Below are 25,750 nucleotides of genomic sequence, written 5' to 3' on the forward strand. Positions count from 1 at the left end.
TTATAACTATATGAAATAGAAGTTTATATGTATCCATTAAAATGCAGAGATTATTGAATTTGACAAAACAAAACTCTATGCTGTGTACAGAGAACTCAAAATACAGAAGGACAAATAGATTGTATGAGAAAACATATAAAAATACTAATAACTAGGTATTTCTTTGTTCTTTTGTTCTTTTTGCCTTTGGTTTATCCCCTATTGTCACTGTACTTCATTTCTGGTATCCAGTGTCTTGTATATACATTGAATTGGGGAATGGAAGGGAAACAACAAAATGGTGAGACAAAAGACAAAAGGCAAACCAATGCAATAGCAATCCTCACAAGACAATTTATTGGAAATGAACCTTACAACTTGGGAGGGAGATGGGGGGAGGGAGTGTGGGAAAAAATAACCTGGGATAGGGTAACAATGTTCAACAAGTGTACTCATTACCTTACATATGCAACTGTAACCCCTCTGTACATCACCTTGACAATAAAATTGATTTAAAAAAATAAATCGACATCGTACCTGTCAAAAATACTATAATTAGAAAAATAGTAGTGCTCCTACTATGAATATAATGTTTATATCAGATGAGGGATTTTTTTTAAAAGGACCTGACCAGGACAAAAGGTAGCATTTGTAATGATAAGGGTATCAACTGATAAAGTGAACATAGTAATTGCAAATGAGTATGTGCTTACATGCTTCAAAATACATGAGACAGAGATTGGCAAACCTGAAAGGCAAAATAAACCTACAATCTAAATTTTTTTCTTGGTAATAAAGTAAAAAATTTAAAAACCAAGAATTCTTGCATCAAATTTACCAAATTAATATTCATAATATATACAGCTGAAACACAATAGAATTCAAAATTTCTAGAAGTTCAAGATAACAACAGCAGAGGCAATCAAGGAGAGATTAATTAATTTTAAAGAATTATAGTTATTGAGATAATACTGTGTGACCACAACAAAGTAGAAATCATTAGAAAAGATCAATCTGCAAGTACATACAGATTCAAAACAAATTATTTATCTATTTATTTAGTACTTATACTGGAGTTTGAATTCAGAACCTAATGCTCTGGCTTTTTGCTTACAGCTGGTGCTCTACTACTTGAGCCACAGCTTCATTTCTGGATTTTTGCTAGTTACCTGTCAACAAGCATCTCATGTGTTTGCCCAGACTGGCTTCCAAGATCCACAGATCTCAGCTTCTTTAGTAGCTAGCGTTAAAATAGTTTTGAGCGGGAGGGTGACATCACTTGAGCAAGGAAGCTGAACAAGCACAAGGCCTTGGATTCAAACCCTGGTGGTGATTCACAGATAATTCAGTGTTTACAGGGAGAAAAAATAGCTTTAAGTTATAAGTTATACAATAAGAAAATTAATTTTTCAACATCAATACTGTAAGATGTCATCCTGAGTGCAGAATATCAAGATAAAGTCACAGAAAATAATAAAGATAAACTAGAAAGTAATGAAATGCAAAATGAATTAACAACAGAAAAAATGAATGGAAATAAAGGCAGGTTCTTTGAAAACATCAATAAAATTGTTTTAAAAAAATTCCACACAAGAAATTTTACTAAAACTGGCTTAATAAAATTGAATGATGAGGGCTGGGAAGGTGACTCAGTGTACAGTGCTTGTCTTGCAGGCATGATGCCATGGATTCCATTCTTCAGCACCACATAGCAGAGAAAGCTGGAAGTGGCACTGTGGCTCAACTGGTACAGCACTAACCTTGACCTGAAGAGCTCAGGGAGAGCAGCACCCAGGCTCAGAATTCAGGCCCCACGACCGACAAAAAAAAAAAAAAAAATGATGCTATAATATGGAAACAACCCAGATGCTCTTCAACAGATGAATGGATCAAGAAAATGGGATATGTGCTGGGCACCAGTGGCTCACTCCTATAATCCTAGTTACTTAGGAGGCTGAGATCTGAGAATCACGGTTCAAAGCCAGCCCGAGCAGGAAAGGCAGTGAGACTCTTATCTCCAATAAACTGCTAAGAAAACCGGAAGTGGCTCTGTGGCCCAAATGGTAGAGTGCTAGCCTAGAGCTGAAGAGCTGAGGAATGGCACTGCAGGTCCAGAATTCAAGCCCCATAACCCACAAAAAAGAAAGGGAAGGAGAGGGGAGGGAAGGGGAAGGAAGGGGAAGGGAGGGGAAGGGATGGGAAGGGAAGGGATATATGCAATGGAATTTTACTTATAAATCTAAAAGAATGATATAACATCACTTACAAAGGAATGAATGGTCCTGAAAAAAAAATCATATTAAGTGAAGTAAGCCAGGCCCAAAGAAACAAAGAAACATAGGTCCCATGGTTTCCCTTATTTGCAATAACTAGTATATGTCTAAGATAATCTTAGTAGACAAACTGAAAAGGCCAAAAGTTATGTACCATATGACTATATAAGATGATGCTAAGTGAAATGAACCCCAAGGTAGGGACACAAGAGGTTTTCTTTGTCACTGTTGTTTTTATGTGCTATATGATTTTTTGTTTCTTTTGTGTGTTCTTCCCCCATGATACAACCCCTGTTTGCATGGCGTTTGATTCCGGTGCCCTGTATCTTGTATATACATTTTTCTGATTTGGGGAGAGGAAGGGAAATAACAAAATGCTGAAGCAAGGATACAGGTTGACCCATGTAACAATGAGATGTACAAGACACTATGTTGAAAATGAACTTTACAACTTTGGTTGAGGGAGGGAGGAGTTGGGGAGGTAGGGAGGGAAGGGATGGTAAAGGAAAAACAAAGGAGGGGGTAATAATGCTTGATAGGAAATGTGCTCATTACCTTACTCATGTAACTGTAACCTCTCTGTACAGTATCTTCACAATAAATATATAAATGATAAAAATAGGTTTCTTTTTCTGATTCTGGTATGTTCTTTACACAAGTCTCTTTCTTTTCTTTTGTGCTTTATTTTGTAGTGGCCAGTGGCCAAATCATATGGCACTTTCTCTCCTGCCCCCATAGGGAATCTGTCAATAGCCCCTAGGTCCATACTATAGATTCCGCATGTGCTAGGCACAGCCACTTGAATACCTCTTCCTGGTCAGAGGACAGTTTCCCTGGTAGGCCAACTCCACTTCCCTGGCTTTCCTCAACACTCCACCAGGATGCTTCTACTAGCCTGAGAATTCCTACATTCTCCTTGGATTCCTCTGGGCTGCTTCCTATCAAGAGCTACTGCATATCCCCTTTTGGTATAAACAATTTCCCTTCATAATTCAGACAGTAGTGTGTCTACCTCCTCTTGAACTGCTTCACAACCTTCTTTTGGGAATTTGTGCAGTGGGTTCTTATTGAAGCGCAACCCTGAGGACTACTCTCTACCACAAACACAGAAGACACACCTGAGGGAAGATGGACCATGGAGTCCTGTGGATGAGATGCTTCACAGAACGTCGGCACCATCTTGTGAGCAACATCCCCGTCTTCTCCAGTGAGCCATGTCTCTCAGATGAGGAGTAAATTCCTATCTAGCTATTCTTTCTCAGTCTTGGGAAGATTGCCTTCTTGGTCTACTGTTCAATTCTCCAACACTCTAATAATAAGCTTCTAATAATGTAATAATATAATGTAACTAAATTACTATATCAATGTAATAAACCCCACTTAATAATTTTAATATTACTTTTAATGGAATGTGCCATGTTCATATTACTTTGTGGTATCTGGTTTTCAATCGTGCCCTGACTCATAGTCCAAGATAAGTAGAAATTTTATCCCCCCCAAAAAACTTGTACTTAAATATTTAGAAATACTCATTCACATTAACTAACAGCTCGAAACAAGTCAAATGTTCAATAAAGGTAAATGGATGAACAATTTGCTATATATCAACACAGTAAAATATTATTAGCAATATAAATGAAGGAATGAACTACATGAAAGAACATGAATAGGTCTTCTGTGGGAATCCTAGAGCCCTATGGGAACTGAGAATGGTTGTAGGAGATTTGACTCTGCGCTTTTAGTATAAATGATACCAATGGAATCCTACTGGCTTATAGTGGGTTCCTTTTTTTTATCCTATGTCTAAAGACACGGGATTATGAATGTTTGACCTTTTGTATTCATTTCTATCAAATGACAGATGTCCCTGTATATACTTATCTTAGTGAGGAAATTTCTGGATCCCTTAATAAAACTGCTTAGTGCTTCTTGCCTCTTTGTCTTCTACATTTTCAAATGTGCACTTTTGTTTATTTTCCTGTAGCCCCCTTAATTTTGCATAGGCTAATATGAACCTATATAGCACAGATTGAGGAAGATAACTTCAGCTAAGCCAAATCTGTTGGTAAAATTCATTCCTCACCACATGGTGGTACCTGGAATATTAATTATTTAATAGACAATCTTCTGAGATATCACTGCATGAGCAGTTCTTCATCCATCTCCCCAGAATCTGCTGGATAGAACTGGCAGTCTTACAAACATTTTTATGGAGAAACTAGATATGTAAGAGTATGTGATTATCTTTATATAAAACTTTAAAAAAAAGATACCCTATCATGTTTGCCTGGAGTTGAACGTAATGCCTGGAAAGTCACAAGGGGATGATAAAAGCCACTTTTGAGGCTTAAAGAAAAAAACTCAACAAGCTGATTGTGGGATTCTTTCACTGTTTCATACATTTGACAACGTCTATCAAGTCTTGGATCTAAAAATAAGTCTGATTTTATCATTGAAAAATTGTTCTTCATAGCTGCTTTAAACGTGAGTGAATTTATAAAAGCAGTCAACACATTAGTTGATATCCACTTACTTTTGACATAGTTATCTCCCCAAGCTTACATTGACAGAATTATTTTCCAGACATTCCAAAGTGAGGACTTAATACTAAATATTGCAGCCACCTTCTGTCACTTCTCATGATACCATCTGAGCATTCTCTATCACTCTATCACTCACAGGAGGGTAGGGATGAATGGAATCGCTATTGACCATTACTTGACTGCATTCTTCCCCCACATCTTCCTTCATTCATCTACCCCTCTTCCCTTGCCCACCCCCACCCCGTCTATTGCAAGTACCCATTTCCTGGTGCTAATTTTGTTTGGGCTTTGACTTAGTCTTTCTAACAAATTGTACGATTTGAGGTTTCTATAAAGGCTATTATGCTTCTGCTGAGGGTGGGTTGAGGGGGTGAAAATGATGAAGGGGGTGACATAGATCAAGATGCATTGTATTCAGAAACTTCGCGTTAAATGGCAAATATTCAATACATATCACAAGTGATTGAAGGGGTGGTTTGGAATGGAATAGTGAGAATGTTGAAAGGGGTGACATGGATCAAGATGTACTGGATTCATAAACTGCTTCATTGAATGGGAACTCCTTTGTACAATTACTTAAAGATAGCAAAAATATTTTACCAATAAAGAAATAAATGTAAGCACATAGTAAGATCTCAATATTATGCTGTGTTGCTACTATTGTTCTACTACATACTGTTAATATATATGTGTGTACACACATATTAAGCTCAAATAGTACAATACACTATATATATGTACACACACACATACATACATTCATAGACACTCTTATTTTTTCACTATGTTTAGAATTGTGGTTATATCAAGAGAAATAAATGCTACTCTCTAACAATATGAACAAAGGTTATGACTCTTAGCACAAAACTATCTCTTAAATCTACAGAGTGAATGAGTTCAATCAGAACTTATTGCCCCTGCATTGTTGTTCCAAGTCTTTCTACATTTTGAATAAATATTAGGGAAGTGTTATTTACTCTATACAAAGACAGAGATGTTATCTGTATAACTCCAAGTAAAAAATTGAATCGATTAGTCCATTTTCTTGAGCTTATCTTGCAGAAACATAAAAATGTGAAAACTCAGAAAATTGTAATAACACAAATTTCTGATAAGAAAAAAAAAACAATCTCAGACAGGTGCCAGCAGCTCGTGTTTACATCTTACCTACAGGAGAAGCTGAGATGAGTAGAATTGTGGTTCAAAGCCAGCCCAAATAGATACACACAAAAGACATCTTTCTCACCCAACAGTAGGTTGAAGTGTCGCATGCCTGTTATCCCAGCTACATGGAGACTAAGAGGGAAGTTCAAAGCTCTAGGCCAGCCAGGCAAAAACTCCCAAGATTCCATGTAAAAGAAAGGAGTTGGATGCAATATCATGCACCACTCATTCTAGTTATGACAGGAAGAAGTGTAAATAGCAGGTAGATCACAATTCTAACCAAGCAGGGGTGCAAAGTTAGAGCTTATCTCAAATATAAGGCTATATGCATGGTTCAATTGTAGAGTACCTGCCTACCAAGGATAAGGCCCTGGGTTCAAATTCCAAAACTGCCAAAAATAGATTGCACATGTATCAGGTTATTGAAATAAAAACCATTAGAATTCTCTAATACGATAGATGAAATACCTCTGACAAGTACCAGATGCCAAACTGGAATTCTAGAACTTTCAGAAGCATTTGCTCTTCTTCGCCAAACAGGGTTGGGAAATGCAGCACAGACAATGTTCAAGCTTGTAAGCTTTATTCTCTCTGTTTTTCTCAATTTAAGTCCTTAGAATGTTAGTTTCATAACTCTTCTTAAATATTTAAAGATTGTCAACCTGCTGTTCAAAGAAATCTCATGTCTCAATGTTTTCTCCTGTCTTCAATTTAATTTTTATTACTTCCCTATGTTATGACCAGATTAGCCTTCGTTTTTAATACAAACATTCTGCTTCAATACTGTGTTCATTTTTGTCCATTTCCTAACACCTTTTAATCTTGTCCTATGTTTGCTTGTTGATATATAGTTTAGCTAATACTTAATTGAGTCTGCTGAAGCTTGTTGGTCTCTACATGCTTTGTGGAGCGAAAAGCTAATGGAGAAAGGTCATTGCTCATCTTTTTGCTCTTCCTGCTTTGGAAAACTCACTTATAACTAGTCACAATTCCTGATATCTCCACAGCTTGGATGAATCCCAGAAGAAAAGAGCATTCATGCCTACCCCATGATATTTTGGAGTTAATGTAAGGGGTTATTTAGTCCTAGAAATTTGAGGGAATATATGAACATAGGGATTAGGGACTATTCTATGAAAGAGTTGTGAAGATAGAAAGCCCACTGAGGTAGTCATGCCAGCAAAACTTAGAGACCATCACACAATGTGCTTTGAAAGCAAGATGATTACCTACTTCTCCATTCTCTAAGTTCCTGGGAAGTCTTTGGAGATATCCTTCGGAGTTTTCATGGGTTCCTGTATTGAGATACAGAACTCTATAATAAAGATTTGACATCTTCCGTCTGAAGGAATCTTTGGGAATAAAGAGGAAAGGCATAAAGAAGACCAACACTCAGAGAAGACTCCTCCCAGTATTTCTGTGGGCAACATTCTAGGTTGACAAGAGACCACCAGGAAAAGCTAGTACCAGGATGAACTACTATAAAGACAGTGACATCCCAGTATCATTACTATGACACAGGGTACACTTACAAACCTCTGTTTTGTTGTTTCTTCATGCTGTCTCTTTTTCTCCAAACAAGAGATGCTTAACCTTAAAGAGGAAATAAAATAAAGTTTTCTGGGAGCCAGATCACATTTTATTCCTATTATAAAGTCAGGGCTAAAGATAATAAGAAGAGAGAGCTTCGGATGATATGTTAGTTGGATGTATTAGACTGGGTTAAACTAAGTTCTAATAACTAAAACATAGTTCAATAACCACAGAAAAATCTCAGAATTATGTTGTTAAAACAAAAAAGGACTCAGAAAGGAGAGATAAAATTTATATAGGAAAAAAGGTACTTCCTGTTTATATTGGAAGGAATATTCATCAGTGAAGTAAGTATATTACAAAAGCTTTTTTCTGAACTGCCAAAGTTCTTAGGTTGGATGTTATCTTGTATGATGAGATATTATGCAGACAAGGAACAATGATCTGAAGTACTAATTAAACATAATTTATCACATTACAGAATCCATTACAGAGTACAGAGACAAGATACCTACACAGATGAGTGTGGACAGAAAGCTTTACTGTCGTTGTATATTTCAAAGCTAGCACAGTTTGTGCCTGTAGTTATCATTTCATTTGTCAAACTACAACCTCTAGGCTCTACAGAATTCCTCCTAGGTAGAAATGCCTTACAAATCATTTTCACTCCTGAATTCCCTATTAATTCTATAAGAAATCACTGACAGATTATCTGTATGTGTGTATATATATATATATATATATATATATGTATATACACACACACACATATATATACATATATATATGAAACTCAACTTAGTTTTATTTTGTTTTTTATATTTCAAATCCAGCACAAAATTAGTTAGTAAGCTATTTTGTCTGCCAAAATTAATAGTAATGACAATATTGCTAAAAAGTTTCCATTTGTCAAAGAAAATACAATAGTCTCTACAATTGAAGTGGTGAGAACACATTTCTTTGGTAATTTTTTACCTAATACGAAGGCAGTGGTAACCTTACACCCATGTATGCTACTTTTGCCCTCCTCAAAAAAAAAAAATTAAAGTGTTTGTATTTGGCTGTCTGGCTAAATTGCAGGCTACCTAAAAGCACAGAAAACATTTTCTTTCTCAATTTTGTTATACCCTACAGCACACGTACAATCATTAGTTGCCAGCAAATTCTCTTATTCTGTTAACTGCTTTTCTTGTCTTGCCCACAGGCCTAAGTCCACATTTATAAAGCAATTTATGAGCACCAAATGCCAGGCACTTCAGATATACCTAATATTATGATTATATATTGAAGACATATGGATAAGAAATACTCGCAATAAATGCAATTAGTTTCCCTCAAGGTCAAACAGAACATTTTTTAAAAAGGAAAATTTTGAATCACTAAAAAATGAGCATCTAAGCCATTCATTTATATAGACCTCATATGCTTTTGTTTTGTTACCACAATTGTCTATAATTGTCTTATTCCCACTTATGTCACAATCTAGAAACAGGCCAGTCATGTTACATGCATCAAGCAAGCATATGTAGAGATATGCCAGTTTTAGAAAAGTATATTTAACCCAAAGGGAATTTTAAGTAAGAGTGCTTTTTAAAAATTGGATCTTTTTTTAATTTTGTAAGAATAATGTTTATGTACAAAACTTATTTGCAGATATAAGAAAAAATCAGACTCAGAAAAGATATATCCTGTCCTTAAACATCGACTGCTTTAAACATAATCCAACAAATAGATCAAATCCATACAATTTTACCTATAAACTTTTAAGCTTAGTTTTTCCAGATACATATAGTTATGTTTAGATACCTTATAAACATGACCCCAAGTCACATATTTAAGAAATAGAAAAGCTGAAGAGCTAACGTAACACTTTTTAAAAACTTGTTTATATCATGTATTTCTCACAGCCACCTATGGCTTTAGTAATGGAAAATTTTATGGGCTCTTTCAGGATCTAAAGGCCAAACTAAATGAAATAGAAGAGATGGCAACAAATGAATAATTTGCAATATCCTTTAAAAGGATTTACTGAATTTTTCTACAAGTTATGAGAACACTTTTGGTATGCACAAAGCTTGAGCTTCCCAGTCCAATTTTACTGCCCACTATGCTCTAAAGTTTTGCTCCTACATCACCTCTTTCATTATAATCCCTTCGTATACCCTAGACCTTCTGAATAATCCATAGTCCCTTAATACGGAAGATGGGTTCTTCAACAAGCACAGCTTCAGTCTTACCTTTCCCACTGAGTCCTAGCCACAGACATCCTATAAAGCTGTCCATTTCCTTCAACATGCTTACACACATGAGATGCCCTCTGTAATTCCTTCCTCCAATTCACTGTGACATTAGCTCTTACCCATTGTCCCAGAAATCATTCAAGTTCTAGGAGTGTCTGTCATTTCTGTTAGGTCCATTTGGATGTATCCCCTACATGCCACAAATAACTCAGTGACCATATTGCACATCATCTTGTACAATGGGAGCTTTTTGAGGACATGAGCTTTCTTTTGTCTGCTTCTACTCTAGATATATGAATCCTTCTTGGCATATAATAAGTCTCCATGCATCTGTTCAGCAAATCTGCACTGGACACATGGTATTTACTGGGCAGCATCTAAAGCTTGGAATAGCAAGTCAGATGAACTTTATAACACTTGAAATCCAGCATCATCCAAGACATATTAAATAATATTTCTAATATGACCAATTAAAAATATTCCTCATGATGGTCTGCTTAAATCTCTCTTCAGAGTCCCTAGTCTCTCCAGCTGGAACATCCAAACCTCTCCTTCATATTAATCCAAATTGAGTATGTCCCTCAGAACCTATATTCTATACTTCAAAGGTTGGCAGGGCTGTTCCTCCCCACACTGATGCCAGTGAGAGTAAAACATGATAGTGGCATTTGTCCACACACAATTGACCTTCTGACTTTCTGTCACTTGCAACAGCACGTTTCCAGTGACTTGGAAGAGGTGAGGGAACTGATTCATCTTTGCTTGTTAGCTGGTGCATTCTCACACTTCAGCCCCTGTCAGATCCTCCTACTGTGCATCTGTGGTACCATAGAAATCCATCCCTATCTTTGTTCCTACTGTGATCCCCTCTGCTTAGCGTCTCATTACTTTTCTATTGCTGCAGTAGGCCTTTCTCTGATACTCTTCAGGCTTCAGCTCACCTCTAGTGAAGCTTCAAAATAGCATAGTTTAGTCTGGTTTTTTTCTACAATACTTTTTCACCAACTAAAAGATAAGATTCATACCCTTATTCGCTTTTCTAATCTTTGTTCAAGTTGCTTCTTAGAAAAATTATTCTTAATTAGTTTTACAAAGAAGTTTCAATTCAACATACCAGTTTATGAGTGCAATGCATCTTTATCAGCGTCACCCCATCATTTTCTCCCATCGCTTCTTTTTTTTTTTTTTTTTTTTTTGGTCCGGTCGTGGGACCTGAACTCTGGGCCTGGGCGCTGTCCCCTCAGCTGTTCAGCTCAAGGCTAGTGCTCTACCACTTGAGCCACAGCGCCACTTCCGGCTTTTTTCTTTTTGTTTATGTGGTGCTTAGGAATAGAACCCAGGGCCTTGAGCATGCAAGGCAAGCGCTCTACCACTGAGCCACCTTCCCAGCCCCTCTCCCATCGCTTCTAACCCTACCCATCTCTACAAGTTATCTGGTACCACTTTCCTATGTGAACAGTGAATGTTATGATTGTATTTGCCCAACTTTCCTCTCTTCTGTAGCCCAAACTCTCTTCTCTTGATTTTCCTCTTCCCAATAATACATGGTTCAGCTTCTTGATAATAATTTTCAAACTGTAAGTTGTTATTTATAGGAGTTAAATGATGAGATTCTTTTCTGTGTATATCATATTTTAGTCAAATTTTTTGGTATATATTGTATATGACCTTGTGTATGGTTTCATACATGTTTGTAGTTTGAATCTAACTTTGACATACATTTCTCTAAGCCTGACTTACTTCACTAACAGAATTTTCCAAGACTATATATAAAATGAACATATTCTTCTTAATAAAGATGAGTAAATTCTAATATAGATACAGATAGGTCTGATATATATTATATAAAACATATTATTCATATATATCCCACATTTGTTTGATCCTCTCATCTCCTATAGGGCCTCTACAGTAAAATCTAAGAGAAAGAAATGGATGAAGACATGAGGAAGTAGAAAAACTTACCATGTTCATAAATCAACAGAATTAATATCATGAAAATTGCTATATTCCCTAAAAGCAATCTACAACTCAATTCAATATTAATCAAAATCCCAATTGCATGCTCCCAAAGCTAGAGAAAACAATTCAAAAATTTATACAGGGGCTGGGAAGGTGGCTCAGTGGTAGAGTGCTTGACTTGCATGCATGAGGCCCTGGGTTTGATTCCTCAACACCACATAAGCAGAAAAAGCCAGAAGTAGGGCTGTGGCTCAAGTGGTAGAGCGCTAGCCTTGAGCTGAAGAGCTGAGGACAGCACCCAGGCCCAGAGTTCAGGGCCCACGAATGAAAAAAATTCATACAGCACCTCAAAAGATTCTGAATAGTAACAATCCTGAGCAAATAAGCATTGCTGAAGGTATCCTAATTCCAGACTTCAAACTTTACTACAGAGCTATAAAAAATACAGTTTTGTACTGACACAAAAACAGACCTGAAGATCGATGGCACATAATAGAAGACTTAGAAATAAAATCATATACCTGGAGTCACCTGATATTAGACAAGAGAACCAACAATATGCTGGACAAAGCTGTTCAACAAAGGGAGTTTGGAAAACAGTACATCCACATGTAGAAGAGTGAAAATGAAACCCTATCTGTAAGCTTGTACTAATATCAATTCAAAATTGATCAAAGGCCTCAATGTAAGACTTGAAACTACTACAGTAAGGAGTAAGAGAAACATTAGAATTTACTGGTAGAGGTAGGAATTTTCTGAGTAGAATTCCAGAGTCCGGACAAATAGGAGAGAAAACTAACAAGTGGGATTGCATGGAGCTAAACATTTCTGCATAGTGAATGACATAGTTACTATGTTACAAACTTCAGCCAACAGAATGGGAGAAGATCCCATAAGGTGTATTTCTGATAAGAGCCAACTTCCAGAATGTACAAGGAGCTCAAGAAACTAAATCCCCAAAGAATCAGTGACCCAATTAACAACTATGCAAACAAGATAGAGAATTCTCAAAAGTAAAAGTTAAAAACAAACAATAAACACATATAGAAGCGACCTGCATCTCTGAACATAAAGAAAATGCAAATTCCAAAACCTTGAAATTATACCTCACCCCAGTAAAAATGGCCATCATCAAAAACAAACAACAAATGCTGGTGGGGAAGTGGGGAAATGGAATCCTATTACATTGTGTGTTGAGAATGTTAACTAGCACAACCACTATAGAAGGCAGTTTGAAGATTCCTCAAAAAACTAAACATAGACCTACCCTGTGATCTTGCACTATTACTCTTGGACATTTCTCTGAATTGCTTCAGCCAAACAAGACGTTCTGTGACACAAATGTCCCTCAGACATTGCCCTTGTTCCTGCCACCCCACCTGCTCATCTACCCAGTCGTGGTTCCTCATTTTTCAACTAAGTCTTGTTTGGGTTATTTGCTCACTTTCCTTACCCATGTAGCAGATAGTTAGCCTTTTTTTTTTCTCAGAAGTAACATCAGGACACTTGAGAACTAATTGTGATACACTGTGTTTTGTCCAGTTTTCAGTTGTTTTTTGTATTTGGGGGGGAGGGGCATTCTGCTAGACCTGAGACCACTAAAATAAATTTAGAGTAAATTTAAAGTAATTTAAAGTAAATTTAGAATGAGTCTTGTTTTTCTAATGCAACTTTTTCAAATCTAAACTAAATGCTGGTTAGCAGCAATACAATTATTTGTCTCTGTTTATTTTCTATAATAAAATAATCCTTCATGTTGAAAGATTCTATATTATTTAACATATTTTTGCTATTGGCATCAAGTCAATCCATAAGTATAATATGCCATACATAAATGGGTTAGACTATACCATGAAAATGATGCATTTTAATAGATCTGAGGGACTTAATATTTTTCAATTAAAGCCAATATAATTTAAATATGCTTCCCTGTAATTTTCCATGATGCATAATTCATTTCCGAGACCACTATGGATGATTTCATCATCCATAGGTTGATTTCATCAGACCAGATTGGTCTAACTAGGTAGTGGGTTTCTTAAAGAAAGATATAGTTACGTCTCTCACTATTGTCTGGTGTTACTTCAGTTCAGAATATATTGTGGTTATTATAAATGATTGTGAGTTACTGTGAGTTAATTATTCTATTAGGATGTAAAGGAGGGAACAATATGGAATAGCATTTCTCTTAAAACAGTTGACAGTTTGTTTTTTAGATTTTACCACAGATGGTTTTTTCTTGCATATTATTCTGAAGACTATGTTTTCCAGGCAAAATAAGCTTTTGAGATAATTTATATCTGATGGACCCTCTCAAAGTAAAATATACTTTTTTAACTTTCTAGTATCATTTTTTTATATTCCATTGTAAGTAATTCAAGGATTCCTTTAAGACCACATGAAATTCCAGGCTACAAATGCTTCTTTTGCATTCATTTTAAAGTGGGAGAAATTTTAGGGTCAAAAAAATGGGTAGGCTTCCTGTCCAAGATCACAGTGCTATTGCCAGATGCCTGCTCTTGCTACTTAATTAAGCATTAAAATTAGTGAGAATGCTTAATGTAGTAAGCTTCAACTGCAATAATTTTATTTGAATATTCTTAAATCACTTGCATCCTTGCTGCAGTTTTAGCAAGTTCAAGAGATCCTATACCTGTGTTCAACTGACAAAACTTTTAAGACCCCAAACATGACTCAACACAGTGATTCCAAAATTTCAATTCTTCATTCTGACAACAAATATTTTACTTGATAAAGCTATTGATTAATGTTTCTGTGTTAATCTATGTGAAAGGTACTAAAAGGACAGGGATGAATAGTACACATTCTGGGAACACAGAGAGCCGCTTCATCTGTGAAGACAGGAAGGATGTCTAGAGCATTCACTCCCTAGCATAGGGTTGGTAGCTAAAGAGCACATGAGTTATTTGTGAGACTGAAACAATTTAAGAACTGGCTCATGCCTTAAATAGCTCATATTTTCTTTGAACATTTTTCTACTGGTTTCTTTATTCCTGATTGAATCACTCAATGCTATTTTGATTCATTGTATTAGCACTGTCAATGCTATAATACTATGAAGAAAATGACATAAGTCAACTAAATTTCTTTAAAGTTATTCAAAGGGAAATTAGTTATCAAAATTTGTATGACTTTTAATATTTTAAGAAAATAATCATTTTAAAATTCAATTTTGTGTGCTGAATATTAAATTTAAATATTTCAATTTTAATCTATGATTTTAATTAGTTATTTGAAAGTATGCTGCATGAAAAATGTGTGTTCCTTTGTCTAATCTAGAAGAATTTATAATATATTTTGTTTGCATCTATTAAACTTTCCTGGACTTCTCATTATATATGCTTATATATGTATATATTCATGTATACATTTTTATCCACATATATGCACACATTTATTTTAAACCAAAATCCTTGCCATATTTGTTGAGGAACAATACACTTAACACAACTATTTATTAACTGAGCTTCAAGATTAGATTCCACAACATAACTATTATCTTCAGTAGTTATCTTTTTGTTACATCTTGAAATTTACCCACACTACATATGGGAGTTTTTTATATATATATATATATGTACATATATATACATGTATGTACACATATATATGTACATATATATACATGTATGTACATATATATATATATATATACCAATCTATGAACCTAACAAAAGAACTTCAATCTTGGAAAGATGGAAGGAAATCATAGAGATTTTCACTTCCGCAGTTATTTCCAAACTCTAAAGTGCATATATCACATGTTCATTGCACAAGTCCCTAGTTACAACTAGCTTTCACAAATAAATTATCTTCCTTAATACAACTTTTTATGTTCATCATCCAACATAATGAAATTATACAAAGCATTTATTAGCATCAAGTTTATTATTTTGTTTTCACAAAAACCTTCCTTAAATGTGTCACTTTTAAGAAACAAAAATTCAGAATCTTATGAATCATTAGGAATACTTAGTAGTAAACGGAGCCTTTCCAAGCATGCAGGGATACAGGATTGCTCTTCTGTCTTTCTTATTAAAGGAAAACAAAAGTAATGCAAGGAAGGGCAAGATGGATCACGGACACTGTTCCTGCTTTAAAGAAAGGATAATACCTGTGTACACACACACACACACACACACACACACACACACACACACACACACACACAAGCACATATATTTGTAATGACCCACTGCAAAGAAGAATCGCTGGGGGTGAAGTTTAAGCTGTTCTAATCCAAATTATTTCTAAATTAGGTACCTTATGAAGCGTTTAAAGCATATTGCTGCTGTTGATTGTATCTTCATCTAATCTTTAATGTCATCCTCCACAACCAGGAGACAATTAAATTTCTTATCACTGTGTACTTTTTGTTGATCTAGAATACAAAAATAAGAAAATACATTTGTGAAATGTCTCGACTGCTTCAAAAAAATAACATCAGCTCTTCAATGCTTTACAGATTATATGCTGAGATTTAACTGGGAGAAACGTATTTCTGGTTTAAAGAGAAAATAAATTGAAAGGGTATTAAAAACAATCCTTTCACACAACCATGTATTTTTAGTTATTAAACTAAAGTAACATGTATTGCTACTTTAGATCACCATTCTACCAAATAAAGGGGGAAGAAAGACATGACAAAAGTACTCTATATTTGGCATGCTCACATTATAATCCTCTCCTGCAGAGCTGTTCTCATCTTTACCCTCACCAACACTGTAGCCCTCAGGTTGCCAGGTCATCTAGTATATTAGAGACAGAATCCGTATTCTCATGAATCAGGTTTGAAAAATGCTATCTCAGAAGTTATCCATTTAGATAGCTATGAAGAATACTTTGTCCTTGGTAAGAATGAGTGTATTGTCTAGTATATATAAATAAAGATGCAAGCCTTGCATCAATGGCTCACATCTGTAATCCTAGCTACTCAGGAGGCTGAGATCTGAGGATCAAGGTAGTCCATGAGATCCATATCTCCAATTAAGCACCCCCAAAAAAAAGCCAGGAAAAAGAGCTTCTGCGTGAGTGGCACATGTAAGGCAACTCCATTGCTCTGAGTGCAGAACCAACATCAAGAGATTTCAGAAGCATATTTTTTTTGGTACCTGGACAGCTGGTGATCATTGGTCCTGGTGTCCTAAAAATAATGATAATTCTAAAAAAGCCAGAAGTGAAGCTGAGGTCAAGTGATAGAATACTAACCTTGAGCAGGAAAGCTCAGGGTTGATGCCCAGGCCTTCAGTTCGATCCCCAGGACCAGCACAAAGAAAGAAAAGAAAGAAGGGAAAGAAAGAAAGAAAGAAAGAAAGAAAGAAAGAAAGAAAGAAAGAAAGAAAGAAAGAAAGAAAGAAAGAAAGAAAGAAAGAAAGAAAGAAAGAAAGAAAGAAAGAAAGAAAGAAAGAAAGAAGGGAAAGAAAGAAAGAAGGGAAAGAAAGAAAGAAAGAAAGAAAGAAAGAAAGAAAGAAAGAAAGAAAGAAAGAAAGAAAGAAAGAAAGGAAGGAAGGTAGGAAGGAAGAAAGAAAGAAAGAAAGGAAGAAAGGAAGAAAGAAAGAAAGGAAGGAAGAAAGGAAGGAAGGAAGAAAGGAAGGAAGGAAGAAAGGAAGAAAGGAAGAGAAAGGAAGAAAGGAAGGGAGAGAAAGGAAGGAAGGAAGGGAGAGAGAAAGAAAGAGAGAGAAAAGAGAGAAAGAAAGAAAGAAAGAGAGAAAGAGAGAAAGAGAAAGAGAGAGAGGAGGGAGGGAGGGAGAGAGGGAAGGAAAATGGAGGGAGGGAGAGAGAGAGGGAGGGAAGAAGGAAGGATGGAAGGAAGGAAATGCAATTCATCGTGTGTGTGTGTGTGTGTGTGTGTGTGTGTGTGTGTGTGTGTGTGTGTGTGTGTGTGTGTGTGTGTGTGTGTGTGTGTGTGTGTGTGTGCTGGTACTGAGTCTTGAACTCAAGGCCCCCCCACCTTGCTTAGCATTTTCACTCAAGAGCAAGTAATATACTACTTGAGCCATAGATCCATTTTCCACTCTTTTCTATTTAGTTGGAAATAATAGTCTCTTGGATTTATCTGCCTAAGCTGGCTTTGAACCTTGATCCTCAGTTCTCAATTGCTAAGCAGCTAAGATTACAGACTGAGCTACCAGCACATGGCTTGCGAATTATCTTTACACATCTGTGTCTAGGATATTTATCACCATGGAAGCTTAATAATTACTGGTCCTGGCTGACATTTAAGACTGAGAAGTATGAAGTAAACATTTCCACCAACTGGAATTGGTTCTTTATATAAACAAATGACACTCAGAAAATATAGTGAAAGTAAAAAAGAAATTGTTCTCTCCGAATTCTAAAACCCTCTTTTAGAATCAGTATGTTTTGCTGCTTCAAGTCCCATGCAAACTGCAAGCGAAACATTAGAACTGGTTTACAGCAGTAAGAAGGTCTTCAAATAACATTCTTTACATGTGACCAAACTGGTCAAAAAGTAACACCTCTACTGGCTTCATTAGGATATCCAATACAGTAAACACTGTCAGTCCTGAGACCTTTCAGTAAATCCTCCAAGATGCTTGGTATGATCTGCCTTCATTTTTGCTCACCTGTCCTCCCCTGAGGGTCACCTAGTTGAACTTGCCTTCTCAATGGACAGATAGACCATTTCACTTGAGGCTTCGTAAGATCGACTTTTGAGGATTAGGATTTTTCTGAGTCAAGCTTTTTCTCTTTGCCCATAAAATCAACACTGCTGCCTACATGTACTTGCACTGAACACCAGAAAAGAAGGGAAGGAAATGTCAACTTTTCGTCACAAACTTGTGAATGGCTCTGGGGTTGCTTTGGAAAGCTGTGTGTGGAGAAATGAGGGGGATGATTTTGATTTGCAGACTGAATGGTGTTAGATGCCATTTCCGATGCACCGTCCCTATGAAACAGTCACAGCAGGCTGTTTCCAGAAAGCAATTTTAAACTCATCTAAGCCTTCCCACTCAGGCTCCATCCCTGATTTCTCTCATCTTGTTTCTTTCAAAGTCCTGCTGGCCCTGTTATGAGGAAGCCACTAATTTATTCAATAAGCAAATAGTTGTGAACACTGACTACAATGATTATAATAAAATCTGTATACTTATAGAACCTAAATTCCAGAGACAGAAAGACAGGTGCAATGATGTGCTGGTAAATGCTGAACTAGCACTTTTCCAAGGTGAGGCTCTAGTTCGTACTACTTGATAACTGTGCATAATCAAGTTGATAATTTTTCATTGTCCAATGATCAAATGACCATGGATGACTTCAAACTGCCAATGTAACTCCACAAATGGAGAATTAAGAGAAACACAGTCAATAGCAACCATTATATAATGTATCCCTTAATCAGATTTGGTAGATGTAAATAAGTTCATGAACACACATAATCACAAAATATAGTAAACAGGAAATGGTGAGTTTTAAAGTTATTGGGTTGTTTTTATTCTTTCCATTGTATGTTTATATAATTTTTAATGTTTTTTATTGTGAAAATACCATACAGAGGGATTACAATTACATGAGCAAGGTAATGAGTATATTTCTTATCAAGCATTGTTGCCTCCTCCTTTGTTTTTCCCTTGCCATCCCTTCCCTCCCACCTCCACAACTACATTTCCCCACTCCCACCCCCTGGCCTAAATTGTAAAGTTTGTTTTTCGACATAGCGTCTTGTACATCTCATTGTTACAATGGGTCAACCTGTATCCCTATTTAAACAATTTGTTTTTTCCCTTCCCCTTTATGTTTATATAATTTAATTGTTAATAATGAGTGTGCTTAACAGCACAAAAATATCCTAATAAGCAATGTTCAGGACCTCACTGTAGCTACCTCTCATTCTCCAAATTACATTTGTTGTTTGTCTTGAGGCCTCATTTCCTTTATGGGATTTCCTTGACATTATTAAATTTCAGTTTGTCAAGATTTATTTCTGTTATAGGGGTGGAACTGGTATTCTTTGTATAACTAGCAGTATTTTTAGTTCTCTATATTTCCAAGCTAAAAAGTTGCCCTCACACTTCCTATACACATGCAAATGCTGGCAGGCTAGAATCATGGAAGGTTAGAATATTGTCTTTTCATTTGCTTCTGTCTCTCTGTTAAGTACCCCAAGCTGTTTTACCTGGGTTTCAAATGGTACAAGCTTCTTAGACTTATGTTGTAGAAAGTCTTGCTAAAGAAAGAAAAATGGCAAACCGTAATCTATGTGACAAGTACATACCAAACGTTATTTCTGTGTGACCCATGAGTTGAGAATGAATTTTACATCTTGGAATGGGTATAAAAATCAAAGACAAACAAAATATCCAAGACTGACCATCTATGACTCACACATCTTTAACTACATACTACTTACCGCTTTACTGAAAGAGTCTACTGCTTCTAGTTCTAGATTTTTAAAAAATAGACTATAGTTATTAGATATGCCTGTTGCAAACCCAGTGATTAGGAACATGGGAACATGGGTAAAAGCATAATCATTTAAAGCATTAAGGTAACTTTGCCAGGAAGTATGGAAAGATTTATGGCTGGATCTAGCTCCCATTGACAACCTGTCCAAAATTAAAAGTTCCATGAATTTCTAGAGAATATGGACTTTTAAAGAGAAACCAATGTTTAAGTAAAGAATCTGTTAATGACTTTGTTAAAATTAGCAATTGGCATTTGGCCAGAATCAGCAATTCCTTGGTAAACCAGGCAAAGCTTCCATGTAGATGAGTATAGAATATCTGATGTTAGTCCAGATGTAAAATATGATGCAATTTGAATATGAGTCAGATTACCCTAAAGATGAGAATATCATCACTGTAAAATTATTCACAAATGTGCCAGAAGGATGTTGTATATAAGGAGAATGAGTAAGAAGTTGTTTTTTAAAAAATCTCAAGGAAAAATACCAATGGAAGCTCTTGCTCTCGTTTCAGGGCAGATAACTGAAAATTCTACAAGATCTTGCTGCTATGATGGATGGGTAGATAGATAGATAGACAGATACACAGATATAAAAATACAGACATTTCAAACGGATTGTTTCCACTTCACAATTTCATTCATTCACCAAAAAGTATCATCACCTAGCATATAAAAGGCACTGAGATGGCAAGGGGAATATAAAAGACGGTACATTCATAGAACTCTCTGGAAAACACAACTATAATAATACCAAGCAGAAGTTCAGAGGATAAGGAAATATAAACAATTTAAAAATGTTGCTGGGAATATGACTTAGTGGTAGAGTGCTTGCCTTGCATGCATGAAGCTCTGGGTTCGATTCCTCAGTACACATACACAAAAAGCTGGAAGTGACGTTGTGACTGAAAGTTGTAGAACACTAGTCTTGAGCAAAAGAAGCTCCGGGACAGTGCCCAAGCCTTGAATTCAGTCCCCAGGACTGGCGAAAATACATACATACATACATACATACATACATACATACATACATACATACATACATACATACATACATACATAAAAATATTACAACAAAATCAAAAAGAGCTTGTTCCAATTTAGAGCTGGTAGGTAGAGAATAAAATAACAGCACATATGGGCTCACAGGCATGAATGAAAGAAAATGCAGTAGTTATGTTGCGGTTAACGTAAAGACGGTGATGAAATTAGGCTCAGCACTCGAAAAGAAAGTAAATTTGAACCTGAGAAGCACAGATGAGCTTCCGATTTTAATTGGAGAAAATGGAAAGTTACCAATATTTTGAGCTAGAGAATTCGATGATCAGTCAGAACTGAGATTTAGGAAGAAGATCCTAAATCTTCCTAAATGGGAAGGTAGAGGCTTAGAGATCAGTGAGCAGAGTTCTACAAATAGATGAGATGGTTGAAGATGCTGAGCGCCTGAGCTAGTAGAGAGCTGGTAATCATGAGGAAGAAACAGAAGGAACAGACATAAAGGCCGTTGCTGGCTCATCCCATCGGCTGCTCTTCTGGAATTTTTTAAAATGCAAATGAACAAGAGAGAATAAGAATTCTGCACAACAGCAAGACGAGTAGGTGCACATATATATTCAGTCTCATTCTTTTCCAGAGAAGTATAAATTAAAATCACTGTGAGAGATGGAGGTATAGTTCAGTAGAAGAGCACTTGCTTTGCATGCAAGAGGCCGCCCTGGGTTCAGCTCCAAGAATACCATAAAAGGAATAAATCACTATGAGATAGCAATTCATATCCTGGATGAAAAGTACAAATAAAAACTTGAATAATGCCTTGCTCTGTTTCAGCTGGCATAACAAAATCACAGACATATATTTTACAAATAATAAAAACGTATTCTGCCCAGTACTGAAGCCTGAGTAGTGTAAAGTCAAGGCATTGGTAAATTTGGTGCCTTGAAAGGGCTAGCTCTCCTTATTCCAAAATGATACCTTGTTGTTGTGTGCTCCAGGGAGGACAAATTCTGTGTCCCTACATGTTGGGAGTATGTACTGGCTATGCCCTCCACACTTCAATTTTTAATAAACTCAAAACTTCCACAATGCAAAAAGATGGATCCTTTTACCCCAGTGTTTCCAGGGAAGGGTTTCAAAATGAATCTTTTTTACTGGACACATAGGTGACTCTAATGTATATTAGCAATGAGGATTTGGCAGACAAAATGGGCAGATAACCAATGGAAGTTTTGTTGATAAGGAGTGTAAAACAACACTGTTTTGAGCTTTTCTTTGTAGAAAGAGGAATGGGTGCCATTAATCAAAATGGGAAGTCAAACGAAGAATTGGAATGGGATGAGGTGCAGACAAAATGCATCTAAGGCACAGTACCTGAATGAGCAACTGATTTTCTGTTGTTTTCCTTAAAATAGAGAACTTCAATCTACCTGAAGACCAGGCTTGAGAGAACAGATTTCCATAGACAGTAGCTTGTCACCCTATGAATTGTGATGCAGCATCTATACTACCTTCCAGGAAACAGTAGCAAAAGAAGTAGATTGCTTTAACACTGAGGAGTTCTTCAATAAATAACAACAGGATTAGAATACCCCAAACCTCCAGTCTTGTACTTATCTGAATCGGAAAGGGTGGCTGTTGCTATGGTAATAACTCTCCTGCCACTTTAAACAAGGAAGAAAAAAAGAAAAGAAAGCATCCTGGCTGTTTAAAGATGACACACCACTTTGAGCTTTCTGGGGGCAGCATGAGCTGTATTCCATTGTGCCTGACCACGCGGCAGTCATGTTAGAGTCATCATAAGAGACAGAGCGCCCTGCTTCCTGCCCCGCACTTTTCTGTCCTCAGTAGACTCAGACAAGCTGTAGGATTTGCGAATTAAAGCCAGTAATAGTGGGAGATCTTCTTCTGCCAGCGACCTCCATGTAGCATTGTTAAACCTGGTTTACCTTACTGTAGTAATTTGGGCAGAGGTAGAGGGTCCTTTAAAGGTTTGTTCACTCTCCTGAGGCACTATTTAGAGTGTGCGAAACTTTTAGGAACTTGGGCCCAGTGGGAGGAAATGGGGGCCCTGGAGAGGTAAGCCCTTGAAATGGGTCTTGGGATCTCGGCTCCTTCCTCCTTCTTTGCTTCCCAGATGCTTGGCTCCATTATTCTATCTATCATTATGTTCTTCCTCAGTAGCAACAGAGCCACTGACTCTGGACTGTAACCTCTGAAACTACGGATGAGACAAAATAAACCTTTCCTCTAAGTTAATTTGCCTCAGATACCTATCCCAGTGACAGAAAACCACCACAGAGACATCAACACAGATCAAACCGTAAATCATCATTGATTAAATTCTACTCTTCTACCCTTACTTTCCCTGTTTTGTCCAAAGAGCTAAAGGTGGATAGATAAGCAATGATCACTGTAATTATTTCTAACAATATCTCACCAGCACTAGTCAGCAACATACGGACATATTATTTATTTTTTAAAAATCAAGGTGAATATTGTAGTCTCCCTTTACAAACAAAGAAAGGAAGAACCAAAAGGATTTAATTTCCCCATAATTTTGAAATAACCTAGGGCCATCTTATTTAAAACCTATGCTTTTTTTTTTTTTTTTTTTTTTTTGCTGATTTTAGATTTCCTCCCAAGGAAGTACACATCATCCTACCAAGTCTCTTGTACTAATATGCCATTCTGACCACACATAATCTAATCTCATATATGAGAAAACAGTGTTCTGAGGAATGTGATTTCATATTTACTTTCACCAGATATTAGGAATGTTAGAATCACAAAAGAATGTCTGTTTAAGACACAATATCTGAAATCACATTGTTTTCTAGAGTGAATTACTGATATTAGTTTCAGTTATTATATGTGCAGAGTTTGAATCTAATTTTCACTTTTAAGTATATTTCCCTTATTGTGTCTGAAAAATAGAGAGCCACCCCCCTGACTAGGTTACAAAGAGAAACGATCTCTTTATACTGAATATGGATTTTGCCTGAAACTCTATCCTTAATCTCAGAATGCCTTCCAAAAACAACCCTATTATCACCATGATTTCTACTTTGAAACTTAGTTCTCTGAAATTGTTATCTATTTGTCTATATTTTGAAAAAAATTTGCTTTATTAAATGACTTATGGAAAAGATGTAAACTAACAGAATCTTATTATTGACCATTTTATTCCCTAATAACTTTTTTATTATACTTGATAATGTTTGTGATTATTTTTAACATGACTTGCCTCAAATTTTACATTTTCTTTAATTTCTTTTATGGTCATGGCAACTAACTCCTTGCTATTTGTAGGATACATTAAAAACAAAAATAAGAGAGAGTGAGCAGAGAAAGGATATTAGTAAGTACTTACACCAAGTAATATAAATATGAAGTTTCTTGGGGTGTTCTCTGAAATTAGGCTGATAAATCACAGCTCCAGGACCCCAGCTAATGACATTAAATCATGCATCTATCAAATTCTGAGAACTGCGACAGGAATAGGTTAGAGGATGAACAATGGTCAGCAAAACAGTTAGGCCCACTGTATGGAAGATTATATTTTTGTGACATATTTCATTTTTCCTCCCTGTGTACCATCATTATACAACAACACATGTACCTACTATCCTGTACTTAAAACTGTCCATGTGACTTTCTTTGTCCAATCAAACCGAACAGACTTTAAAAGGCATTTTGTGGCACCATGTCCCTATCTGCTGTGATAAATGGCAATGTTCCAAATAGAGAATGCTCTGTCAGACAGATCCCAGAATGAAATCTAGCTGTGGCAGAAGAGCACCCAGTTCATAATGAGCACATCGAGTAAGAAGTTTTGATTTGGTGGATGGCAAATGCCTGTCAAGATTATAATTTTAGAAAAATACTTTTGTTGAGAGAAGCTGCTTATGAACTATTTAAGTAAAAAACTTGGGATTGTGCTTTGTTTTTATCTAATTGATGCCATATATCCATTTTCCCAATTTAATAAATATTCAGTTAATCCTAAGTAGCACAATATACCTATACCAGACAATAAGACCATTACTTATATTGCTATGATTAAATTCATTTTTGATCACTTCCTTGGATATTATCCTAACATTGGAATTGAGTATGAACCATTTTGTGATATTGATTCTACATAGTATTATGCCTTTTGAGAAAATTATACCAATTAATATTTCACTCACAGTTGTAAAGGTCCTTTCACTATAGACTCTTTCAATAGTATCAATTCCATCAACCTTCCTGACTTGCTTGATTTATTTTTGTTTTAAGCTGTATTACTTAATTACTATGAAGGATTAATATACATTCAAGTATTTGTTAGTTGTCATGGTTTGAGATAATTACTCATCCCATCACAAGCATCACAGTCCCTCTTTCCCTTCCCAAGACTCCCTCTTTCCTCAACCTCTCCCTTCCAGCTTACTACATGTTTGCACATACATGCTCATACATGTACCCAAAGTGAATTAATAGTCACTAAATCGTAGAAACAGGAATTGTGTTGATTAAAAAAATAGCTTTCTTAAACTGGGAATCTGTCATTCATACCAGTAATCCTAATCAGGCAGCTGAGATCTGAGGATTGCAGCTTGAAGCAAGGTCAGTT

The 25,750-nt window shown here is 36.1% G+C and overlaps 1 protein-coding gene and 1 non-coding gene across 5 annotated transcripts in view; one reads left to right on the top strand and one right to left on the bottom strand.

Annotated features, from left to right (window-relative positions):
* Pde4b (phosphodiesterase 4B) overlaps positions 1-25,750 on the bottom strand; it is a 522,330-nt gene that overhangs the window by 471,620 nt on the left and 24,960 nt on the right. For 3 of the 4 annotated variants that reach the window (XM_070025809.1, XM_070025806.1, XM_070025807.1), the window contains exon 2: positions 15,979-16,096. The exons of the other annotated variant lie outside the window; for it this stretch is intronic. The gene's annotated coding sequence lies outside the window, so the exon portion shown is untranslated. The remainder of the gene's footprint in view (positions 1-15,978; positions 16,097-25,750) is intronic. 4 annotated transcript variants of the gene reach the window in all.
* LOC138829478 (U11 spliceosomal RNA) lies at positions 16,728-16,861 on the top strand. Its single transcript, XR_011372616.1, has one exon. It is a non-coding gene; the product is annotated as a U11 spliceosomal RNA (small nuclear RNA).

Source organism: Dipodomys merriami, unplaced genomic scaffold (genome assembly GCF_024711535.1).
Source record: "Dipodomys merriami isolate MVZ:Mamm:240054 unplaced genomic scaffold, mDipMer1.0.p SCAF_172, whole genome shotgun sequence".
In the NCBI taxonomy this organism is placed as follows: domain Eukaryota; kingdom Metazoa; phylum Chordata; class Mammalia; order Rodentia; family Heteromyidae; genus Dipodomys; species Dipodomys merriami.